Raw genomic sequence first — 24987 nt, forward strand, 5'->3', positions numbered from 1 at the left:
AGCGCAATCAACTAAACAACATGGAAGCTATTGATTGCAGTATTAAAATTAATTCATGAAAAAAATGTTACTTAGGTCCTTTTGAAAAGTTAAGCGAGAATTCTTCCAAATTCTAATCCCGTTTTCTCGGTATAAGAAAATTATTTATTTTTCTTGCTTTTTCACAAACTGGATTTTAAGAAACACAGATAAAACTAACTATTTATGAAACATAATGTTAATTTTCATTTGGCATAAAATGTTTGATGGTTTCAATTCGAACGGCTTTCATGCAAGCAGTGCGGTTCGACTTGCAAACAACATATTGCGACTTGTAAGTGTTGCAAAAAGCGTGGAACGGAATATTCCGGTTGGTTCTCAGCGGCCAATGTACGGATTTACAATCTGTAGTCGCTAACGAAATCTGATATCCTACAGATTGTAACTGGAAAGAATCATGCCAATTGGACTAAAAACATCTGAGATATATCGGGGCAAAGTTGCCGTTCCACGCTTTTTGCAGGGGTTGGTACTTACAGTGTTAATTCACATTTGACATTTGGATAGGGCACTCATACCACATCCCCCAATCACAATTTGAACTTTTATAGAGTTACACTATAGTTCTGGTCAATCACAGAGTAGCAACTAGGGAGCACACATAAATTACGTAACGCTTAGAGGGGGGACTGGTTGCTCGATGTGTGACAATCAGGGAATCAATATTCGAGCAGCGCCTAATAATATACCCTTTGTCGTCGATTGAGTTTGTTACTGACAAACGCACCTCGCAACAAGCCTTTGTCAGAACGCAAACACAATATGACAAGAATCATTTGGCTTGCATGCTCTGATATTCCCGAGAATACGATGCTTATTTTGTAATCATAGTTAGATTCTCGAATATTTCCATAAAAGCAGAATCAATGATAGCTTAAAATCGAGATTTGCTGTAGAGATAATGCAAAAAAAAACGGAATGAAAAGATTGCAACAAAATTGTCTTCTTCTTTGTTGCTGACAAAAAAATTAGGATCTTTGTCATTATTTTCGCCGACAAAAACAAAGCTTTGTCGTTGGTTCTCTTTTGTCGCTTGTTTCGCATGAGCATCCAAGAAAAATTGATTCCCTGGTGACAATCCATACAAAAAAGTTTAATGTTTCATACAAAAAGTGTTGCACAGGGGGGTTATTGTGTGTTGAAAATAGCCAATTTTTGCGTTACGTAATTAATGGATCTTCCACTATGAAACATCTCATGCTCAGAACGATTGGGCAGTGAATCAGACACATGTATTTAAATTAAATGCATTTGTTCCTCAAAGCAACTCATGGTAAAATTCGACCCCCATCGATCCGTTAAACACGAATTTTTGTGTAACTGGTTTCATCAATAACCTGGGGGGACTGCTCCTGGACTTCATCTCATAGCTCCGATATTCATACCACGAAGAACAAAGCAATGGAAAGAAATTTGAGTTGTTTTTCATTTTCATGATTGTTTCAGCAGAGAGCGAGCACGCATATTAACAAAAAGAAGCGACAAAATCGGTGCTGTACTTCTTTGTTTCGCGATGAGATGAATATATATTCAGTGAGATGGAAAACGGAGCAGTTCCCCTATTTCGAAATGTATTGTAAATTAATGGTGTTCTTGGTATTTTTTTATTTCCTTTGGAATGCTGAAATTTTTCTTTATAGTTATTGAAAGCCAGTTCGTTCTATTGATAAAACTTGTATGTATCGAAACTCCGGGCTCTTCATCATTATTCACATGAATAGAAACATGTATTTTATCATTAAAATACGTACATGGGCTTCCAAGATGAAGGCTTATCCATAAAATGCTCTACGTAAGACATCGCTGTAGACAAATACTTCAGGAACATGGGTCACCCTGTTAGTTGAAAAGTAATCTTGACCTTGGCACTCAATCGCTCCAAAACAACAGCACACCCTCCCGTACGAAAGTTATGCTACCAGTTGCTGATGTTTATGTTCGAAAAATCCCACCCCCAGCGTTATTCGCAAATGCTCCAACAGTTCATCCGACAGCCATCCTTTCGCCCTCCAATCATCTGTAAGCTCTCTCTCTCACACCCAAAAGCATGCCCCAAAAGCTCCGCACAGTTCATACCAGACACAGACACGACACCAACGGTTGGAAAAGCTGCCTCTCTTTCTCTCGGTGGAAGGATCTCCGGTTGGAAGGATTTTCGCACGCTCCTCGTCGGCGCTGTTATCAGTAGCAGCGGTGTGGAGGCGAAGGCCACGGTTCTGGCTGATGATGACGACGGCACGAAGGTGTATTTTCGCCGCCAATCTGTCTGGCATCGTTTCGCTCAGCAGGACCAAACCGAGTCAGTTGGTCAGAATCCGCGACGCTGTTAGCACGCAAACGCTACTCAGATGCCAAGCAACTTCAGCGCACTTGGACACGGGAATGCTGTTGGTGGTCCAGTGGTTGAGTTTCGGCGGTTCGCGCGCGCGAGTGGTTGAGGCACGTGGGGACGTGTGTGTTTGTGTCTCGAAGATCTTTTGAGCTCTGGTGCGTGTCTCGGTTTCCCTGGAGTGAGTTTTAGGGCTGATGATCGAATTACATCAACTGCCAATTGGCGAGGCAACCAAGGATAGTTCGTGCGGTGGGCGCGTTGAGTGTAAGTTTTCACTTGCCAGGTGGGTGGGATGCTGAATGATTGTTTGACGGAAGTGACACGCAGCTGTGAGATGGATGTTGAATAAGAATTCGTAATGCGAAGGTAGACGTAGAACATGAAACATAATTTATTATGTAACTGGGAGTGAGGTAAGAAATATCGTTGGCCCCGAAGGTAAGCAATACCCAAGAGAAAAGTGTGTTCTGAAACTGGAGAGATGGAAGAAAAAGTTTCCCACCAAGAAGGGTGGAGAAGAATGGTGCAACGGGTGAAAGAGTGATTCGCTTGTGTTCTGGATCTCTGGCCTGAATTAGTTTATCGTCGGAACGACGGGCTTCCGTCCCAGCACAGCAGGAAGAGTTCAAACGTGCGGAGAAAGTTCGATCAAAATGCATTGAGTCGATGGTCGGTGGCGGCGATGCTGGTAAATACAAAAAAGAGGGAACTAGGGTAATGGCATTCTCCGGATGAAAAGCAACCGAGGAAAAGCAATTACTCTTAGTTGGACATCCTTTCATTCACCAGGGCTCTCGGTGTGACTGTAACGAGAAAATTAAAATCACTCTTAAAGGTTTGTGCTGATCAAAGCAAAGTTGTGATCCTTGAGTAAATTTGGAAAATCAATAAACATCAGTCAGGTTGCTTTGGATCGTTTTGAAATTGAGTGAACTATCAGGACCGAAGATTTCGTGTAATAAAAAGCAGCGCTTCTCACTTCAAAAGTGATATTTCCGTTGATGAAAATTGATAAAAGCCAACACCGAATGAAACCGCAACCTTCCACGGTGCAGAAGATCCTTTCTGCTGGTTCAGTGTAAAGGAAAAAAATAAACGGAAAGTACGTGCTTGTGGTATTATTTATGTGCTAAGGAGAAGGTCAGAAAAGCAAGATTTCCCCATCGTTTTCTAGTGAAGTGGTGAGTGCAAAGTAGTACAAAAGTATTTTTTCCGCCCTCGGAGATTGTGGGGATGTTTTTGGCTGCAGTATTGAAAAGAAACCACCGTCACTGAGGCGATACCTCGAAAACGAAATGAAAGCGTTCTGAAAATGAATATTGAGGCTACAGTGGGTGAAGTAGAATCAACTTCTTAGAACCAACTTACAAGTGGAAGTTTTATCAAAACAGTGAATACGAGGACTAACAAGTCCAAGAAGACTGAATGAATATTATTTCGTGTAGATGAGTTTGGTCCCGTGTTGAATAAGCCAATATTAGGAAAACTAAGGATCCGGCGGAGTGTGTGAATCCTTTCGATCCAGCAATTTGACCAGGTAAATCTAATTGAAAACGTCAGATAATAGTGATTATTAAGCTTTTATATTCGGTGGTGATATGGGAAATTAGAATATTGTCATTGGAGGTAGAAGCAAATGTTTATTTTCATGAAGGAACTGACAATTGCCAGAATTTTCTGCATACCAAAGATATTTCTGCAATTTTTATTTGAACATTTTAATAAAATCATTTATTATTGGAAAGTTAAAAAAAACATTCAAAATTCAGTTCAATCAATGTTAATTGCCTATTTCCGGGGATAAAACCACCCGACTTGGTCATTAATTTACAATGTTGTGAAAACTCATATGTTAATATGTACATTATGTGATGTGTTGGAAGTAATTAAAGGGTAGGGTCGTGTTTCCACTGTCCATAACATTTTCGTAAACATTTTTCACTAAAAAAAATGGATTTTTATTTTGAGGTTTGATTTTTTTTATCATTTTTGTATTCGATTCAAATTCAATCTTAAAAATAATAACACAAAAAATCAATCTAACGAAAAAGAACTTTAAGACGATAGAAAATTGATAAACAGAAAAAAATCTATTCGATGAATCGATTTATTACAAACTCTGTCTTTCATATATTTTGTGAATGATTAGAACAGACTCATATTCCCGAAACGTGCAATTCCAAAAATCATAGCTTGTTTCTACATTCATATACGATATTTGTTCCATTTTTAAAAACATGTTTATTTATCAATAACGTTCGCAAAACGGACAATTTTGGTTTAATTTGTGTCGTTTTTATTGCTATACTGCGTGTTCACAGCTAGAAAAAAACACATACACATGAGAAACAAAACAATGTTTGCTCTTATTCTTTGTTTCGTTTTAAATATGGGTTCATGTTACGAATTCAATATTCAGTAACCCTAGTTTTCTTTCATTTATTTCATCTCATACTTTCGGTTTTCAAGAGCTTTGATTATGTGCATTATTAAACGCAGGAAATGCTTTTTAAAATGCATTCAGATGATATTCTGCGGTTAACTATGATAACTATGAAGGCTAACCGAAACAGTATATCTGAACTATCTTATCAAAAGTAAATTATTCGACATTATTATTAAATGAATTAAAAAAGTGCAAAAAATGATGTCCTTTAAAATAGTGGTGATATTTAAGGACAAGCCTCTCGGAATCCAGAACAAATTTCACACGCGTTTTCAATGGCACCCCATTAAATACTGAAGCAACACAAAACTGAAATTTTTATTATTTAAGCTTTGCTGCGTTGCAGCATGCGTGGAATAATAAAAATTACAGTTGTACGTTGATTCCGTATCAAGTGGGGTGCCCTTGAAAAAGCGAGTGAAGTTAGTTTTGGATTCCGAAAAGATTGTTCCGAAAAGATTGAATTTCGAAAAGATGCAAAATATCTAATGGAATCTATAGACTGTTATAGATATTATAAGCACACTAAAAATAATCGACAAATTGAAAGGCATGTAAAATGTTCCATGCTAATTTTGATTCATCCTATTGATAATATCCATTGAATAATCGTGATGTATTTTTTTCCGAATATTTTGCGTCAACTTATTAAAAAATATTTAGCTTCTATTAATGGTCAGAATCTATTTCAGGGCGCAAAATACATAGAGCTATTAGTACAGGGTGCGGCTATTGAAGTGCTTCATTAGAATAAAAACCCAACTTAATTCACCGAGTGGTGATACTGCCTTTCTCGCATTCAGCCAAGACACCAACCTTATATGACGCTTATATAGTTCGATTCCATTTTATTAATAACTTTTAACCGCAATGGTCAATCGTTACCAAATTCAATAGTGATCAACTAGGCCCTATCGAATGCAACTTGTTGCGAGAAAATCGGTTGAGAATTACTATATGAAAAAGTGGCTAATGCTTTTCGGTTTTCGTGTGCACACACACACACACATACACACGGACAGACAGCATTTGTTCAGTTCGACGAGCTGAGTCGATTGGTATATAACATCATGGGTCTCCGAGACTTCTATAGAAAGTTCGATTTTGGAGTGAAATGATAGCCTTTCGGTACAACTTTGTTGTACGAGAAAGGCAAAACAGATAAATTGATCGAAACAATAATATTTCAGTACATTCAAAGTTAATTGCCTATATGCCGGGTATTAAGGTGGTTATACAACAAAGCCACAAATCGGCCATCTTGGAAACCACGTGCTTTTTCTAGTGATTTTTTAAGAGCACGAATTGAGAGAACCTCAATGCCCATGGGGATAAAAACATCCGTAGATCATTTGCTTACTTATGCTAAACAATCGACTTGAATTTCAGCATTATACGAACATTATTACGCTAGATTTGAACTTTTGATAATATGAGTAGAGAACCGTGTGGTGAATTTAAAATTCACCACATGGCTTGATTGTATAATCACCTTAACGAACAATAACATTTGCGTGGGCTGGATGGTCCAATGAAACCGTGGACATAGGGGGAGATATCGAGATATAGAACATCGAGATGTAGTCAGTCGACTGTAACGCTTATGCTTCTACTATCGAAACCGAACAAACTACATTTTCAGGCCGATTTTCAGACCACTTGCTACGCTAGAGATATGAGCATCTAATAATAATTTATGGCGTTTTTCTCTTTTAGAGTAAAATCATATTTACACACATATTTAAATTATTTGGAATTAAATAAATGGTAGAATATTACGTGAATCATTTGCCAACCGGACGGAAAAAAAAATTATTTGTATGTCGAATCCGAGGTTTGTGTCTTGACTGAATTATTATCCAAATTGAAATTGACTACTGTTGTAGTGTTTTAATGTGGTCGTTCTTATCGACACGCCGAAGGCGTGCACTCTTTATCGCCAATTCAAATTTATTTGGCACAAATTTAAAATAATTGACGACTTTTCATAGAATAAGTTTCTTTATGAAAATCAGACAACAACTCGATCATTTCGCTAAATCAGCGGTTCTCAACCTTTTTCTTGAGAGGTACCCCTTCGCACTTTTGCATTCATTGAGGTACCCCATTTTTTTGCTGTAAATGAAAAATAGTCCTCTATAGGAAGGCCTCTTGAAAGGAGGCTTCCGCACCACTTGAAAAAAGATTTCCGAGCATATTGAAAGTAGGTTTCCCAGCCTCTCAAAAGAAGGTTTTCCAGCCTCTTGAAAGAAGGTTTCCGATACTCTTGGAAGGAGGCTTTCGAGAACGAGTTCAAGTATTCTAGACGTACATAAGTAATTTTGGAGCCAGCTACCGTTCGAGAGTCTCCAGAGGTAAAGGGTCTGTAAGAGTCAGGCAAATAAAGAACATGACCGGATGCCTCTGTGAGCCAACGTGCTTTTAATAACCTTAAGAACAATACGCAAACGATTACGCCCAACGTCAAAATTATTAATTCTTTCAGATTTTTTTGAAATTTTTGATTTATTTTTTATTTTTGAATTGAATTGCATTTATTATAGATTAAGATTTTTTATTTTGAATTTGAATTTTATTTTGAATTTCATTGAAATTTATTTTGAATTAGAATTTTAGGTTAGGTTGAAGTTTATCACCCGTTAAGCTGGGTAGACACCTTTACGTGGTGTGTTACGGGGTAAGATCTACCATGGTTATATTGCCAGCTACAGGCAAATCCTGACCCATCGAATACCCTTCCTTATTATCTAACTCCGTAGTATTTATGAGGGTGTCGCTAAGTCGGTGGCCTCTCGTTAAGTAAGTACCATATCAACACTAAATTTAGGGCTTTTGTTATTTTTGTTTAAGACTGGAATCAAGGACCACTCCCCTTCTTGATTTCTGATAGGATTCTAGATAAGGATCACAAAAGTAAAACATGAGTATCACTAGTTCCCAATCTACGAATTACACCGTAACAACCCAGGTAACCAGTAAGCATTATATAAGCATTTAAGTGGCATTATATGTGCCTTACTGCAAAACATTAAAGGTGCTTAATCCTACTTTATCGATAAAGTAGAAATTTTGCTAAGTAGTATTTATTCAGCATCCTGAATAAATAATAATGAATAAATGCTTAATTTTAAAAGCAAGAAAAAAGGTTTTTTAATGGCATTTTTTTCTAATTCTTTTTTTACATAAGGTACCCCGGGGCAAGTGAAAATACGGGGTAAGTGGGTACTATGACTGCAGATGAATCGATGAAGGTTTTTAATGGTAACAATGTTCTAGGAAGATGAAGCAGAACTATAAACGAGGTTACCCGACACAAAAATATTTGGAATCAAAACCATTTGAGGCACCATACTAATGCTATTGCTTGATCATGACTTTAAACTACCGGGAAAATCTATTACTTTTATTTTAATTCAATGGATTTTCAACTAAATAGTCGTTTCTAAATTTATCATTGATGTGGAGAGTGAATGTTTTGAGCAATTAAATAATTGTGTGACATCGAAAACGATTTAAATTTTTTCATTAAAGCCAAAATCTGCCATTTTCATTTGCCCTTGACTTTTAACATACATGGGGCAAGTGGGACATATTTGAACAACACTTTCAATAAAGCTGTTTTAATTGTTTTTAGATGGTTGTCTAGTTAAAAATTACTTCGTCTTCATATATCATATGGATCCTAATCAGATGCAGTTTGATTTCGTTGTTAAAAAGAATTGTACAGTTATTTACCAAATATGTATTTTACATTCTGGAAATTATCTCCCGCGAGAAGAAGAGCAATGGCTATAACTACGCGATATTCTTTTGTTTACAGTGCAAATAATATATTTATTCTACAATAGGTCAACAGGATTTGTCGTGCGTTTTGTTATTGTCAAACTTCGCATTAGATTTTCAGATAAATAAACACAGTGCTTAACACATAAATTGACTATTTTGTTCTGTTACAAATTAAAAACACTGCGCTTCGCCTGAATAAAAGCGTTGCTTCTGAAGTTTTATGTAATATTTTTTTTCCAAAAAGAGAAATATTTATTCATACGAAAAGTGAATGGAGATTTGCTTATGCTTGCCACCTAAAACATTTGGTACAAAAGTAAGCTAATGGAGAACAAGGCAACAGCCAAATAAACAGTAAATCGGCTGTTATCTGGTTTTCATATCTGCTAACATTATAATCCCTTTCTTGTTGCAAAAATAAAGTCCGATATGCAACCAATATCTATCCATGATCTGCAAATACTAATACTCAAGAATAATATGAACAGTATATCAAATTAGTTTCGTTCGACAGTAGAAAACAGAATAGGTCCCACTTGCCCCGTTTGAAGGGGTAAGTGGGTCCGGAAGGTAAATTCATTAATTGCACTACCAATATTTTTGTAATTGAATAAATGGCCTCCAACACATCTACACTTCAACAATGGAAGCATATAATGATGTATCAGTGGTTAATGTTCTGAAATAACCAGTTTTGTAAGTATGCGTTAACAATTTTGCTGAACTAGCGTTTTTTTAGGTCCCACTCGCCCCGGGGTACCTTAGTTGTACGAGAAAGGCAAAAAACTAAGGCGCATATAATGCCACTTAAATGCTTATATAATGCTTACTGGTTACCTGGGTTGTTACGGTGTAATTCGTAGATTGGAAACTAGTGATACTCATGTTTAACTTTTGAGATCCTTATCTAGAATGCTATCAGATATCATGAAGGGGAGTGGTCCTTGATTCCAGTCTTAAACAAAAAATACAAAAGCCCTAAATTTAGTGTTGATATGGTACTTACTTAACGAGAGGCCACCGACTTATTGACACCCTCATAAATACCACGGAGTTGGATAATGAGGAAGGGTATTCGTTGGGTCAGGATTTGCCTGTAGCTGGCAATGTAATCGTGGTAGATCTTACCCCGTAAGACACCACGTAAAGGTGTCTACCCAGCGTAACGGGTGATAAACTTTCCCCTAACCTAAAATTCAAATTCAAAATAAATTTCAATAAAATTTTTTTAGGTCCCACTCACCCCGGGGTACCTTAGTTTTTTGCCTTTCTCGTACAACAAAGTTGTACCTAAAGGCTATAGGACTACTCCAAAAAACAACTTTTGATAGAAGGCCCGGAGACCCATAGTGTTATATGTCGATCGACTAAGTTCGACGAATCGAGGTGATGTCTGTATGTGCGTATGTATGTGTGTGTGTGTGTACAAATTTTGTAGACACACTTTTTGGAACTTAGCATTACCCGATTTACTCGCAACAAGTTGCATTCAACGGGGAATGCGGTCCCATTGTTTGCTTTTGAAAATTAGTTCGATCGAACATTGCATTTCGGAATTATTGAAAAATCATTGTTTTGTTACCCTTGGAAAAAAAAAATTCAAAATCGAAAAAAAAAAAATCTGGAATGGTGGCAATGCATAGTAATAAATGCAAAAACATGCAAAATGATACAAAATATGCGATCTATTCTCTTAAAGTGCTTTTTTGACCTTTCTTATGTGATTTTTTAAGTACATTTTACGATGCACGAGAAAGGCATCATCGCTAGGTGGATTAATCTGGGTTTTTTCATATTAAATCGTTATTGTATTTTCATATTTGAAATGGAACACAATTTTTTACTTTCTTCGAGCGGGATTCAAACTCGCGCTCTTGCCACCCGACGCTGTAGTTGTCATCGCCCTTACCAGCTGGCCCATAAGAGAGAGAGATGATAGTGGAAATAATTTTGCCCAACATAAACATTACGCCGCTTCAGAAACATTGAAACTTCATCGAACTCATCTCAGAATGTAACCATCACAAACGTCATACCCAGGTGCAATGAAACAGCTACAGAAGTGCTGCTTAAATGCATCCATCGAAAATAGTGCAATAGAGTAATCAAATGTAGCTACACTATATAATTAGTGATAGGGTTAGGCTAACGACAAGTGCTCCTGTCAATGGTCGGAATGGAAAAAACATTCTGCACGTACCGATTTATATTCTCAAATGTAAGTACATTGGACAAATAGTCCCCGCTATATGGTTCCATATTGGAAAACTTTCGACGTATGAACACTACAGGCTTTAAAGTGGCACTAATGTAGCTGTTTCATTGCACTTAACGAAAAACAACATTGTGCATTCAAAATGCTATTATAAGACTATGCCTATGCTTTGAGAATGCTTATTTAGAACAATCAGGTTTTCGAAATGCTAATATACAGCATGAAGCATATACAATGCTAGTATAATGTTACTATAGTGCTTACTTTAATGCTAATTGGTTACCTGGGAATGCTAATGCTAATGCTATTCTAATGAATTTTAGGTTAGGTTGAAGTTTAGTTTTAAATAGAATTGAATTACTTCATAAATCTTGTGTCTTTTCATAATTTTAATTAGGAAAAGAATTCGAAGATGAGTCTTCGGTATATCTTGTCAGAATAGCTACTGGAAGATAAAGTAAATTTGGAGCTGAAGTTGCGTGGACAGTTAGTGGACCGTAAGGAGAATCTGGATAAGAGAACGTCTTTAGGAACGACTTGGACGACAAAACATAATTTCAGCGATGACGCTTAAGGAGTTGATAGAAATGTCAAATTCATAGCATTGAGCTTGAACAAAAAGTTCGATCTCGCTTTAGTGTCTAGACTGCGACATTATTTCATTCGGACAAAAAACCGCAGTGTTTTAGGATGATTCTGAAGAACAGAATCAGACAAAACTGTGTTCCAAATTACAAAGACAGTGGCGTTGCCACGGGGTAATTTGAAACAATTTGGCCTCCAGAGACAAAATTTTGAGAAGAATTTTTTTTCGAACCCCCTCAAATTAAAAAAAAAATGTTCAGGAAACCCCCCCCCCCCCCCCCCCCCCGGAATTTTCTAGCTACGGCACTGTACATAGATTTTTAAGAGCGTTGGTCATACAGTCTATAATAGAGACCCAACTGCAGATAGTGAATCAGAAGATAGTGAGAAGAACAGAGGAGAAGGTAAAGTACAGAGGATAATATTAAAAAAGAAGAACGAGAGAAACGTGATCAAGAAAAGAAAGATGAAAAGGTTTAATGAGCAAGACTGGCTACCTCAGTCGGTAGAGCATGAGACTCTTAATCTCAGGGTCGTGGGTTCGAGCCCCACGTTGGGCGCTACTGTAACTTTTTTTTCTCTTTTTTTTTAACTAATTTTATTTGCTAATTATCTAATACATGCATTCATCTCTTAGACTAGGTGTTCCGTGTTTTCTTAACACTATCATCCTTATTTGCTATGTTACGTTTTTAGTTATTATTAATACATTTCAATTGCCTCTGGCAGTTAGGATATTTCCTCTGGTTGAATTGAACCATGTAGGAATTTCAATGTTGTCTACTAAAACTAAACTTAACCTAATTTATACTAAGGGTACAAGGAGCTAAACGTTGCAAGGGCTTCGCTATTTGGCTGAGAGACCTGTGTCATCTGCAAACAAAGATTGTTGACACCCTGGTGGTAAATCAGGTAAGTCAGAAGTAAAAATGTTATACAATATGGGCCCCAGTATGCTGCCTTGGGGAACACCAGCTCTAACAGGTAATCTATCAGATTTAGAATTCTGATAGTTAACCTGCAGTCAGCGATCTGATAAATAATTTTGGATCAGTTTAATAATGTACAGAGGAAAATTAAAATTCATCAATTTTACAATCAAACCTTCATGCCAAACACTGTCAAATGCTTTCTCTATATCAAGAAGAGCAAGTCTAATCGAATATTCTCCAGATTTGTTGAGCCGAATTAAATTCGTAACTCTTAATAACTGATGAGTGGTTGAATGCCCATGGCGAAAACCAAATTGCTCATCAGCAAAGATAGAATTGTCATTAATATGAACCATCATTCTATTTAAAATATTTTTTTCAAACAGTTTGCTTAATGAAGAAAGCAAACTGATTTGGCGATAACTAGAAGACTCAGCATATTTCATATTTTAAAATTTTCGAGAGCATTATCAATATCACTTTTATACGATTTTTTTTAGAAAAAAACATTTCCTACTATGCAAAGCAAAATCAATCTCCCATCACAAGGAGTAAATGAATCAGCGCACCATGCGTCTCCATATGCTTGTATGTTTATACGTCGAACATGCTCAAAGCTTGTTGACATAAAAAGCAATAAATCTCCAAAAGTAATGAAACTACGAACTAGGTGTCTTCGACAAAGTTTTCACGAGAACTTTTGCTCTAACTTTTTCGAAGACATATACCTTACATGATGTTGTAAGTAAATTGAAAAAAAAAAAATCGAAATTTTTTTTCTCGACTTCCCTGGGCATAAAAGTATCATTGTGTTAGCTTTATGATATACGAATGCAAAAATGGTAACGTGGCTTAGAAACCTCGTGGAAGTGCCTAATAAACACTAAGCAGCGAGGCGGCAATGTGGGGGGATGTAATGCCAATAAAAAGAAGATACAATATAGTTAATTTGAAAGGTGAAAATACCAAGATTTCAAAGAACATAAATATACCATTCATTCCCTCAAAATGCAGCGATTGAAATTAAGAAAATTGAAGAAATACTTTCCCAGCAATTTAAACAAATGCACACAGCCTCATAAAAATAAAAATAAAGTCAATCAATAAGGTGAAAACGTTTTAAATAGAGTAAATAGATTTTCAGACCTATAGGATCGAGAATCGTTTTGGGGTATGAAGGATAGACGATTTCCTCGGCATCGTGTATCGAATGGAAGGGAAAAACAGCCTCTGATTGAGAGATTCTGCAAATGCTACATGGAAAATAAGTCATACAACAGTGTATAAAACACTCCCTCTGAATTCCGTCCAAACATGTGTACACTTTTGTTGGAAATTATTATGAAATTTTATTTCATGGAGCATGAAGTATTATATTAACTGATCAATGCTTTTTTCCAAGCAGAAATTTTGGCTGCTAGGAACGTCTGATTGTCGGTGGTGCTACAGCTCAGTTGAGCAAAACAGGCAAAAACACTCCAGCTCTAGCAGGTACTCTCCGCACTTACAGTGGGAAATTGTTTGCAAATTTATGTTCGACCGGGGAAATAATTTCCCCCGCCTGTCGCACATTGCGGAGAACTCAATATTCGTCGCCGACGTGCTTTTCTTCGGGACTGGCTCACGCTTAATTGAATTCCTCCGTTGTGCGGAGTCGCCCAAAGAAAAGTTTTCCGATTTATGACATTTGGATTGTTTATCGGCCCACTCGGCTCAGTTCGACTGGATTGGGACCGAAACTCATATTGGTAAAATGTATGAGTCCAGCGGCTTTCACAAACAATGTGCTATGAGAGACATAAACTTTTTCGGGTGCCTTTTATAAGTTTCATTTGTAGAACAATATTAGGTTTGAAAATCTAAGCCGGAAACAAATCAAATCGTTTATCATGGGTTAAAATTTCAGCCACAATTCACCGGTGAACATGAAAAAAGTATAAACAGCACGCAATGCATATTCAATATTTATTCAGCTTTCACAGCTAAAAATACCTACTTCCAATTTAAAGTATATTGTCATGAACGTAATTTGTGCATTAATTGTCCTAATTGTCCTTGTCGTCGGAATCATACAAATAACATATTTTTATACACATATTTGCGAATACAAACGATGAGCGGCATATTGCCTTGGTGGTAATCTCGGTAATCCCTGTGATGAGAATCATATTTCTTGTAGCCCTCATGAACCAACTATTTCGGTACTCTGTGCGTCACTTCATCGAGATATATTTTACCCCGATTTAACTATGGCTCAGATGGAAATATGCCTGGAAGAACTTGGGCAAGCCATTTGTATTAAATTTTGCAGGTACGCGATCCTCATAACTAAATCCCTAGGCAAAAATGGAACACTCAACGAGTTTGGTTCACTTCATGAAATATGCGCAACGAGAATTCATCAATCATTCCTCAGATGAATGGAACAAAAATGAAGTGTTCGGTTGCCTCGCTTTGTACCAACCAAAAAGAGACCGCTTTCGCGGCAGCAGCAACACACGAACGGAACCACCGTGCGTGTAAATCTCGGCCGCTGATGCAACCCTCGGGAGACATTCATGAATTACGAGCTCCCGCTGTGTTTGTCCAATAATGGCACACGGATTTGGATGCCCCCGGTCGGTCGGGGATGACGGTGCTTGAGCGATGTGCCACCACCAGAGAACACAGCTGCTGATGGATGGATTCCGGGAAAATCTTCGGATGCTTGCTCAGTCACGTCCGAGGAAATCGCAGTCAGTTGTGCCAGTCAGCGGCGATAGTAAGCAGCACCCAGGACCCTCGCGTAGACTCCGCCTGGTCCGGTTCGACTCTACCGGCAAAGCTCGTAGCATTGCAGTCATTAATTATGAACCACTGTTGGTCTGGTCAAGTTAAGCGGGATTTTTTATTATTACTGCTGGCAGTTTTGTTCTACGTCAAATTTAGTGTGGTTTTGGCAGATTCAATACGTAGTTGGAGAAGTAGCACATACACATTTTTTATTTTTCAAACCTCACTGGAATGATGAGTTTTTAAATCGCTTTTGGAAAAATATGTTCGTGATGATCCTCCAAATATAGTAGAGGAAAAACCGACAAACCGCTACAAACCGACGACGTTTCAGCAATCTGGCATCGTCAATCTGTTTTTTTTCTCGTATGAATGTCTTCCTCGGTTTTTCATTTTAGATTCATTTTTTATTCCCCGGGGAATTGAGCTTATTTTAGGGTGGAAGGCTCTGTTATGTACCTGGGAGTAAAACGCCTTCTCAAAATTCCGGCAAATTTATCGCACATGAAATTCAAAATATAGCTAACAGAACCAAACTAAAATGTCTCCGATTGAATGACACATTTGATAATTTTGTTCAATTTTCTTCGAGTGATAATGCACCACTCCCTTAGTTCTCTACATCTAAAACGCATTAATTATGTTGCTTGCTAAAAATGCCTCATCCACAGCTAACAGATAACATTAAACAAATAATTTATTCAAAATAGCATCGACATGAATGCTGGAAATAAAATAAATAAAATAAGACAAAAACCTGTTAGCTGACATTTCTTAAGAAAAAGCGTTCATCACATCCACTTTCATGTGAGAAAACTTGTAAGTGCGTCGTGCAAAAATATCGCAGCGACATATTGATTCGAAAATTCTTGCAAATATAGATTTTTCACAAACCGAACAGCGTTGTGATCACGAGAGTCATTGTAGGCACTTTTCCCCTAAACATTTCGACAAAAAAGACAATAAGTTGGCAGGAAAATTAACTTAGATTAGAGAAGATTGCAAACATAATGAACCCAAAAGCTCGCATCAAAGTTTTCTTTTTTTTTTTCTGTCTTTGATAAAATGCCACGGATGTTTGTCATCATCCAAAGAAATGTGCACCGGCGAAAGTTTGATTCACTGCTGATATGCTTTCACCGCATACCCGTATCGCTCCGTAATGTTGCCGGCCGTGCTTGAGTCTTTTTTCTGAAAATCTCAATTATTCAGCAGTCAACCGCAGTCTTACGAATTCCATTTGCTTCATAGCCTGAATTGACTTCGCACTTAGGTCGGTTTACGAGCGTTTTTATGTGTGGTTTTACGTTTTATAGGAAGTTGTACATAAATTTAGGTCTATGCTGCAATAAATGTCAACATATTTTAAGAAAATAAAAAAATTTAGCTGATGAAACTACATCTTGGAAAGCAGGCGAATTCCGGATGGAATGTAGAACCATTGAAGAAGAAGTTATTGAAGGCATCAAATATCTTCACATGGACTCAAAAGGAAACCGATTTGACGAATCTCTAGTGTTTCCTTATTAAGTCCGGAACAACGTAAGTAAGACTTGATTAAAAACTTCGGCATTACCCACGGCTGACCGATGATTGAATAGGCTGCCACTGAGGCTACTAAACTGCTACTGAGTGTAATGGTAATGAAGTCACTCATCATCATATAATGTACTTGCGTGATTCGGATCATTTGTTGTGGCTTCGTGTTGTCCATTTTGGGCTCATTTGGTGTGGCCACCGGATGGGTGCAACGATTGGTCCCGTCAATGTTGCCAAAGATGACGGAATTTGGCCACCGTAATGAGATGGCAGTTGCGGTTTCTGGTTAACGGAATTGAGGCACGGAATATCGATTACTTACCGTTTTTGGAACAGTCAATGGAGATTGCGTTGGCGAAGTGGAAAATTTTCCCCGGACGCTTCGGTTGAAAGTAGATCACTAATCGAAAACCCAAATTAAACTACCTAGCGGGGTTGATGCCTTTCAAACTGTTTTTAATTTGAAAAGTTCCTAGTTCGATACCAATCTATGATATGATTTGCAACCATTAGCAGACTGTCGAGTGATGCTTCAAAGGATGTTTATTTTCGACGTCATTACGTGCAACATCGACTGTTCGATTTCATGCACCGACTCGTCAATTCAAAAATCGCCAACTGCTGTGGATCCGTGGCCACCGCACTCAAAATAATCCATTAGATCAATGCTGCAGACTATTCAGTATTCAATGAAGTAAGTTGTTTTTTGACTTACAAACATCGCATGATTATTCAAAACATAGAATTCCACAGTCAGACGACTACTCCACCAACTCATTCATTCGACTGTCACTGACTGTGCTTTCTATGTGCTGAAAAAAACATAATTAGCATTGTTTGTATTGATGTTTACCGTTGAAAGTGGCTCACGGATGAAAATTGGATTCAGTTCTATGTGATAAATTACTTTACTCATTTAAAACGTGTTCAGATTTCAGATAATTTATCAATTAAAAGAATGTGCATAAATATTCAATCCAGTATTTTGCGCTCGATAATGGCGGCCGAGTGAGTGCCTTTTTGACATTCAAGAGGTAGAAAATATTTACACTTTTTAATCAATGTAGGCCCCGATTCATTGAAAAACATTGGCACTCACCCCGGAATCTACAAACAAACAAATGTCAAATATGTTTCGTTATGTACTGCGAGAATTTGGTAATTTTTTCATGCATTAATTATCATCATTTATTTTATTTCATTTTCTAGGAATATGAAAGCCACAAGGTAAGGACAAATCTAAAATAATTATGATCAGTGTTTTTTTCTTGAGAAAAAGAAATCTGCAACCAGACACCTAGATGATACCCAGATAGTATACGGCTGAATTCATTACCCTCGATTCACTGAAATCCCCCGAAACTGACTTCCTTTGCATCCTCTCTTTGCCAATTCCCCCGGCAATTCTTTAAGAGTTACTGTAGAGCATTTCGCTTACCTACTGCTTTGCGTGCACATCGTGCACATCGACGCCCTTTTATACTTTTCCTACATGTTTCCTTACACTACATGTGTCCAAAAGCATTTCGACACTAACTGTGCTAAAAAACTCCTCTACCAGGGCGGCTGAAGTGTCCGCAGCCGATGATCAGGTTACAGGAGTTAAGGCATTTTACTACCAACATGTCGCCACCTTTAGCAGACCACTTAAACTGAATGAGACTTACTGACCCTTAGCGGCAATGACAATGAATATACTAAGGGATAACAACAAGTCTATCAAGTATGTGAGCATATTCTTCTGCTTCGTGGCTCCAAGTTAACCAATATGGCCTAGGTGGACAATAGCATAGAATATAGTTTTAAGGTCAGATGGAGTTGGTTTTTGTGAGACTAGCGTAGTCTATTCAGCTTTACACTATACTACCATCACTTCACCGAAGTGTCTGGTGGCAGATTTCCTTTCCTCTTATAAAACCATCAATCATAAGCATTATAGATTCGTCCTTATCTTGGTGTCTTTCACATTCCTATAAAATTAAATTAAATAATTACGAAATAGTTATGCATGGAAAACTATATGATCTTTGAACAACATAATGGAGAATATTTTGACATTTGTTTATTTGTAGATTCCGGATGAGTGCCAATATTTTTCAACTAATCAAGGCCTACATTGATAAAAATTTGTAAATATTTTCTACCTCTTGAATGTCAAAAAGGCACTCACTCGGCCGCCATTATCGAGCGCAAAATACTGGATTACTAATATTCAACCGAATATTGACAGACCAGAGCCGTCTATGAATGTGTCTAGAAGTGAGCTGACAAGTGAAGCAACTGTGGGGTTTGAGTAAGTTACCATTAGCGTGTGGTTATACATTAACACCTTAGCGTGTCGATCAGTGCGCAGCAAGCCATGACTCGGCCTCTTCTGGCCAGACCTCCGTGGCGTGCACACCTACCCACGAAGAGCTGCTGTCATAACATTTCGCTCCGGCCATTTGGGGCCACACATTTTGGCGATCCTGTCAGGTTATTTGTTGGATCCTGACGCTGATTTCAAAAGGTGAGTGGAATTCAATTTGTTAATGTGCTAATGTGTTAAAATATTTGATGATCAAAAAAAAACATAAGGCAATGGGTTTGTATTGCTACAAAGCGCGTCTGAAAGAACGCTGCAAAATGGATTGTGGTTTGGAAAATCACAAAGCGTGTCTGGAAGACCGCTGGAAAATGGATTGTGGTTTGGAAAATCACAAAGCGCGTCTGGAAGACCGCTGGAAAATGGATTGTGGTTTGGAAAATCACAAAGCGTGTCTGGAAGACCGCTGGAAAATGGATTGTGGTTTGTACAACTTGGCGACTTTAGTGTACATGAGACTACCAGTTTAGCTAGTTCTAACGAACTCTGAGAGATATGGAGATCTATCGTATGCTACAAAGTTGTTTGGAAGGCTTGATATATTTTCTTGAAGTTTATTTTGGAATTTACTGACTTAGTAGTCGTAGCGGAATTACCCGTTGGATGAGATATCCAACATTCACGAAGCTCAAAAACATTACCAGCATTCACAAAGTCATAAGTTTGCGAAATTTTATATAAATATCGTATCCTAGGCCAGATGTTCCCAAACTATGTACTTGTACATGCGACCCACCTAGCAGAATCGCATATTGCTTGCGACCCTCCCACATTGGCTTTTAGAATTTGGATAAAAATGAGTTCACGTTAGATTGAACAAACCATTATGAATTTCTTCATATCCCATCATTATATTACCTTGAATGGATTGGAAATGATTTGGAATTCAAACGGATTTAGATAGGACTAGCATTAGATTTTGGTTGGATTTGGACTTGATTGGAATGGATTTGAATTGGATGTGGAATAGATTTGAATTGGATTTGAAATGGATTTGAATTGGATTTGGAATGGGTTTGAAACGGATTTGGATTAGATTTTGTTTGGATTTGGATTGGATTTGGATTAGATTAAAATCAGGATTGCATTTGATTGGATTTGGATATGGAACAGATTTAGATACGTTTTGGATCGGATTTGTATTAGATTTTGATTGGAATGGATGTGGAACGGTTTTGGTTTGAATGTGGAATGGATTTGGATTGGATATAGATTGGCTTAGGATTGGCTTAGGATTAGGCGTGCACACCTACCCATGAAGAGCTGCTGTCATAACATTTCGCTCCGGCCATTTGGGGCCACACAGCAAGGTGGACTTCACCAAAAATGTTCGATTGTTTTACACTCTGGTTATTTGTGCAGTTAGCTGCAAATAGATCTTTTTTGCCTTACAGGTCGCTCCACCGATCGCCTGGGGCAAGCGATACAGAAGAGTGTGGCTCGTCGGAGGAGCCGCCCATTGAGATCAAAATGGACGAAGCTACCCTGACCAGGAGAGTGGAGGCCAGAAAATGGAGACGATTACAGACGTGACGAGCGAAAGTATGTCCTTTCTGGACAACAGCAAGTATCTTAAGTCTGTGCTGACCCTTTGCAACATGGTTGTAGAGGCAAAGCAGGAGTGGAAGTCCTTGCTGCAGGCAAGTAAAGAGCAGGAAGGAAGCCGAGTCGAAGATTCGAGTCCTTACGAAAGAAAAGCAGCTGGCAGTAAGCCAGACTGCAGAACTCCGCAGACGCATTGCTGTTACTGGAACAACTCCAAAGCTTAGTAAGGTCAGTGTGGCAAACGACCTGAAGGGAGCTAGCGCCAAGGCGGTATTACACGAGAAGAAGGCTGCTAAGATCCGCCGAGAGAAGTTTGAGCAGGTTGTCGGCCCTAAAGAAGGACGGAAACCAGTTCCTCCTTCTACGAGGACTACCGAAGTTCGCCGGGAGGAAGGCCTGCCCTGGAGGGAAGTTGTGAATCCCAAAAAGGCGAAGAAGAAGCGAAAAGCGGTAGAAGAGGCGAAGGCGCCATTGGCCAAGAAGGGGAGTGCCCGTATAGGAAAGGGCACACCTTCCAATGGTCGTGGCAGGAAGGACAGAGGCGAAGCAATTATCGTCAACGATGATGGTAAGAGCTATGCTGACGTTCTGAAGGCTTTGCGGGGCGATTAAAAGCTCACTAGCCTTGGGGATGATTTTAAAAAAAATTGTCTTCCTTTTACTTCCACTAATTCGTTTTTTTGGTATCTACACAGATACGTATTTCATCCACCACTTGTGGACATCTTCAGTGTGATGTTTATCGATAAACAACACACTGAAGATGTCCATAAGTGGTGGATGAAACGAATGAGTGGAAGTAAAAGGAGGACAATTTTTTAAACCGTCTAACATTCTCCCCTAAGACGCTCGCAAATAATTATTAACTAGGGGATGATGTCAAATCCGTAGAACGCAGAACGGCGAGATGATCATCGTCCTGAAGCGGGATCATCTCGAAATCTAGGATACCGCAAAGGTACTGGATAAGTTTAAGCTGAAGGTGAGTTGGTCGGTAAGCTCGGTGAGCGCAAATCAACTACCTCAGGCCTGCTTCAAGTGCTTTGATAACGGACATAAGTCATATGACAGCAAAGGTCCTTATCGGAGTCGGCTTTGCCGGAGGTGTGGAGCTGAAGGTCACAAGGCTCACACCTGCCAGGCCGCACCGAGGTGTTTGGTTTGTGGTCTTGGCGCAGACAACAAACACCCATCCGGTGGGAAGGCCTGTCCGGCCTTCAGACGGGCTTGGTCATGCAAGTAGCTCAGCTAAATCTCAATCACTGCGAGGCAGCCCAAGCGCTGCTACAACAGTCGGTACACGAGAATAAGACTGATATTGCCTTGCTGTTCGACCCGTATCGTGCCCCTGCTAAACATAGCAGTCGGATTGCAGATAAGTCCGGAACTTCCGGACTTCTGGGAGGTACCCCATCCAGGAGGTAGTGTCATCTCCTGATGATGAGGGTTTTGTTATAGCAAATAGTTTATTTTTGCAGCTGCTACTGTCCTCCAAAATGGAGCATAGAGCAGTATACTAGGGTGTTAGATAATCTTGTAGCGAGAATAACTGGTCTTAAACCATTAGTTGTAGCAGGTGACTTCAACGCGTGGGCAGTGGATTGGGCCTCTCGGTTCACTAACGCTAGATGTCATATCCTGCTAGAGTCTCTAGCGGTACTGGACGTAGTCCTGCTGAACGAGGGCTAAGCGTCAACGTTCCAAGGACTGAATGGCGAATCATATATCGATGGGGCCTTCTGCAGCGTGGGATGAACGGTGGAGCCTGAATGGAGAGTTCACGAAGGGTATACTGCTAGTGACCATCAGGAAATCCGTTTTATGGTCAGCTATACCCCCAACAGAACCACAAGGCGGGTCAGTGAGGCTGATCTAGGATGGCGTACCTCACAGTTCTACCCAGAACTGCTAGAAGAACAACTACGGTGGGAAAATCGGATTCTAGGCTTTAGTGGTGATGTGTTATCCGATGTCCTAACACGAGCATGAGACGTGACAATCCCCAGGAGGACTATGCCTGTCTTAGAGCTAAAAGAAGGTTGCGACGTGCTAGAACCGAAACGTACAGGCTGGAAAGACGCCGGGTGTTCCAAACAGCGAGCAGAGCTCTAAACTACGAAATCAAATGTAGTAAAAGAGCCTGCTTTGAAGAGCTGTGTAGGATGGCCAATAATACTCCATGGAGGCATGTGATGGCTAGGACCAGCAGCACACCTCATGAGAAATCCCCGGAGATGTTAGCCAGAATCGTTGAAGGTTTGTTCCCGAAGCGTGACTCATCGGACTGGCCCGCCACACCGTACGATTCAGTGAACGTGATACCGCTAGTGACTAACGATGAGCTTATCGCCGTTGCAAGAAAACTTGAGCTAAATAAGGCACCAGGTCCGGATTGTATTCCTAACCTGGTCCTTAAACACGCGATTCTTGCCGCTCCAGATATGTTTAGGAGCTACCTCCAACGTTGCCTGGACGAAGGAAACTTCCCAGATCGTTGGAAACGGCAGACGTTGGTGCTATTGCCTAAGTCTGGGAAATCCCCGGGAGAGACTTTGGCATACAGACCAGTTTGCCTACTCGACACAACTGGTAAGTTGTTAAAAAGGGTGATCCTGAATAGATTGACGGACTATACGGAGTGTGCTGGTGGCTTATCAAGCAACCAGTCTGGGTTCCGTAAAGACCGTTCTACCATCGAAGCAATTCGGTCGGTACCGGAAACGGCTATGATAACGCGTGGTTTGAATAGGACAGGTATTAGGTACTGTGCATTGATTGCACTAGATGTAAAGAATGCATTTAATAACGCTAGCTGGGCAGCTATAGCTGATTCTCTGCATCGCTTGAGAGTCCCAGATTATCTGTGCAGGATTTTGAAAAGCTATTTTCAGAACAGGATATTTCTAGTCGACACCGACACTGGTCAGCAGTCGATTGAAGTGTCAGCAGGTGTTCCACAGGATCGATCCTCGGATCGGTTCTGTGGAATATCATGTATGACGGAGTATTATGCTTAAATCTCCCGGATGGTGTGAAAATAGAAGGCTTTGCGGATGATGTAATGCTAGAGGTCACCGGCGACACTCTCGACAAGGTTGAATCGGATGCTTCGTACGCGATTAGCAGAGTCGAAGAATAGCTCAACTCAAGGAGGTTGGCGTTAGCACATCACAAGACGGAGGTTAACTCCGTGAGGTCATTAAAGCATCTGGGCGTGATGATCGACGATAAGCTCAATTTTACGAGCCACGTCGATTATGTATGCCAAAGGGCTTCATTGGCAATGAAATCTTTATCGCGAATGATGTCCAACGGATCGGCGGTGTAAAGTCAGGTGCGTAGGTCTATAGCGGGAGTAGCATTGTCTATGATCCGATACGGCATTCCAGCATGGTCCAAAGCACTACAGTAATTCTCGCTGAAACCGGGCCACTATTTGCACGAGGTTCTTAAAAATTTCTAAATTTATGTTCATTCTAAAGCTTTCGGCGAGTATATCAAGGATCCGAGTTAAATTATTCAGAAAGATAGACCTCTCAATAGTTATACACAAAATCACGTTCATAGACCCCTCGGTTTTTGTCAATTCTCGACTCACCAAAACTGTCATAACTCCAACATTTCTCAACCGATCTTAGAGATCACCATATCGTTGGAAAGAGGAAGAGTATATCCTCAATTTTCAATACTAAAACAGAAGCATCCATATTGAATATGGCCGTCATCTTGGATTTGTTTTTGAAAACTATTTTTCCGCCTGGTTCGCAACCACCGGTTTTGAATATTAAAACATTGATGGAAAACTTAGCTTATATTGTGCATTGTGATCAAAAATCTCAGGTGTTGGTTTTTTATATCAAAAGTTATGTACATGGCTGCTTCAAAAAGTTCCTGCATAGATTCGGGTTCGCAGATTCTGCGGAGTGGCCGGAATGTGCAGGTGAGGTAGAATAGGCAGAGCATGTCCGCGATTCGATTTTGAACGCCATGTCATGCTGCTTGTTAGCGGCATGGATACAACCCCGGAGAACCTCGTTGAAACGATGTGTTGGGAAGAGGTTATATGGAATGCAGTGAACACAGCGTCTCAACAGATTATGTCGAAACTGTAGTGGTGGTGGCGTCTTGAACAAAACCAACGAGTGCAGTAATGTGTGTGTGTATGTGTACACATTAGACCTCTTCATCTTTTCAAAAAGTATCAAAAACAATTTGTTTGAAGAAATCTTAGCGTGCAAATTTGTGACGAATGTTCAGCTTCTGATTTTTAAGAATTTAACGGTAAATCGCACATGGGCAAATATATTTCTCAAATTTCCAAGGAAAAAAGAGGAATAATAATAAAATAAATTAACAATCATTTGTCATAAACTCAAGAATTTTGTAGAACAACGACTTTTGGGGGGGACAGTATTTTTATGCACTTAAAAG

General features: G+C 39.2%; 1 protein-coding gene and 1 non-coding gene across 2 annotated transcripts in view; both read left to right on the forward strand.

Moving 5' to 3' along the window:
* Nucleotides 1-3787: 3787 nt before the first annotated feature.
* LOC134226697 (dopamine D2-like receptor) overlaps nucleotides 3788-24987 on the forward strand; it is a 1014775-nt gene continuing 993575 nt past the window's right edge. The window contains exon 1 of the mRNA XM_062707645.1: nucleotides 3788-3908. The gene's annotated coding sequence lies outside the window, so the exon portion shown is untranslated. The remainder of the gene's footprint in view (nucleotides 3909-24987) is intronic.
* On the forward strand, nucleotides 11891-11963 carry Trnak-cuu (transfer RNA lysine (anticodon CUU)). Its single transcript has one exon. It is a non-coding gene; the product is annotated as a tRNA-Lys (tRNA).

Source organism: Armigeres subalbatus, chromosome 3 (genome assembly GCF_024139115.2).
Source record: "Armigeres subalbatus isolate Guangzhou_Male chromosome 3, GZ_Asu_2, whole genome shotgun sequence".
NCBI lineage: Eukaryota > Metazoa > Arthropoda > Insecta > Diptera > Culicidae > Armigeres > Armigeres subalbatus.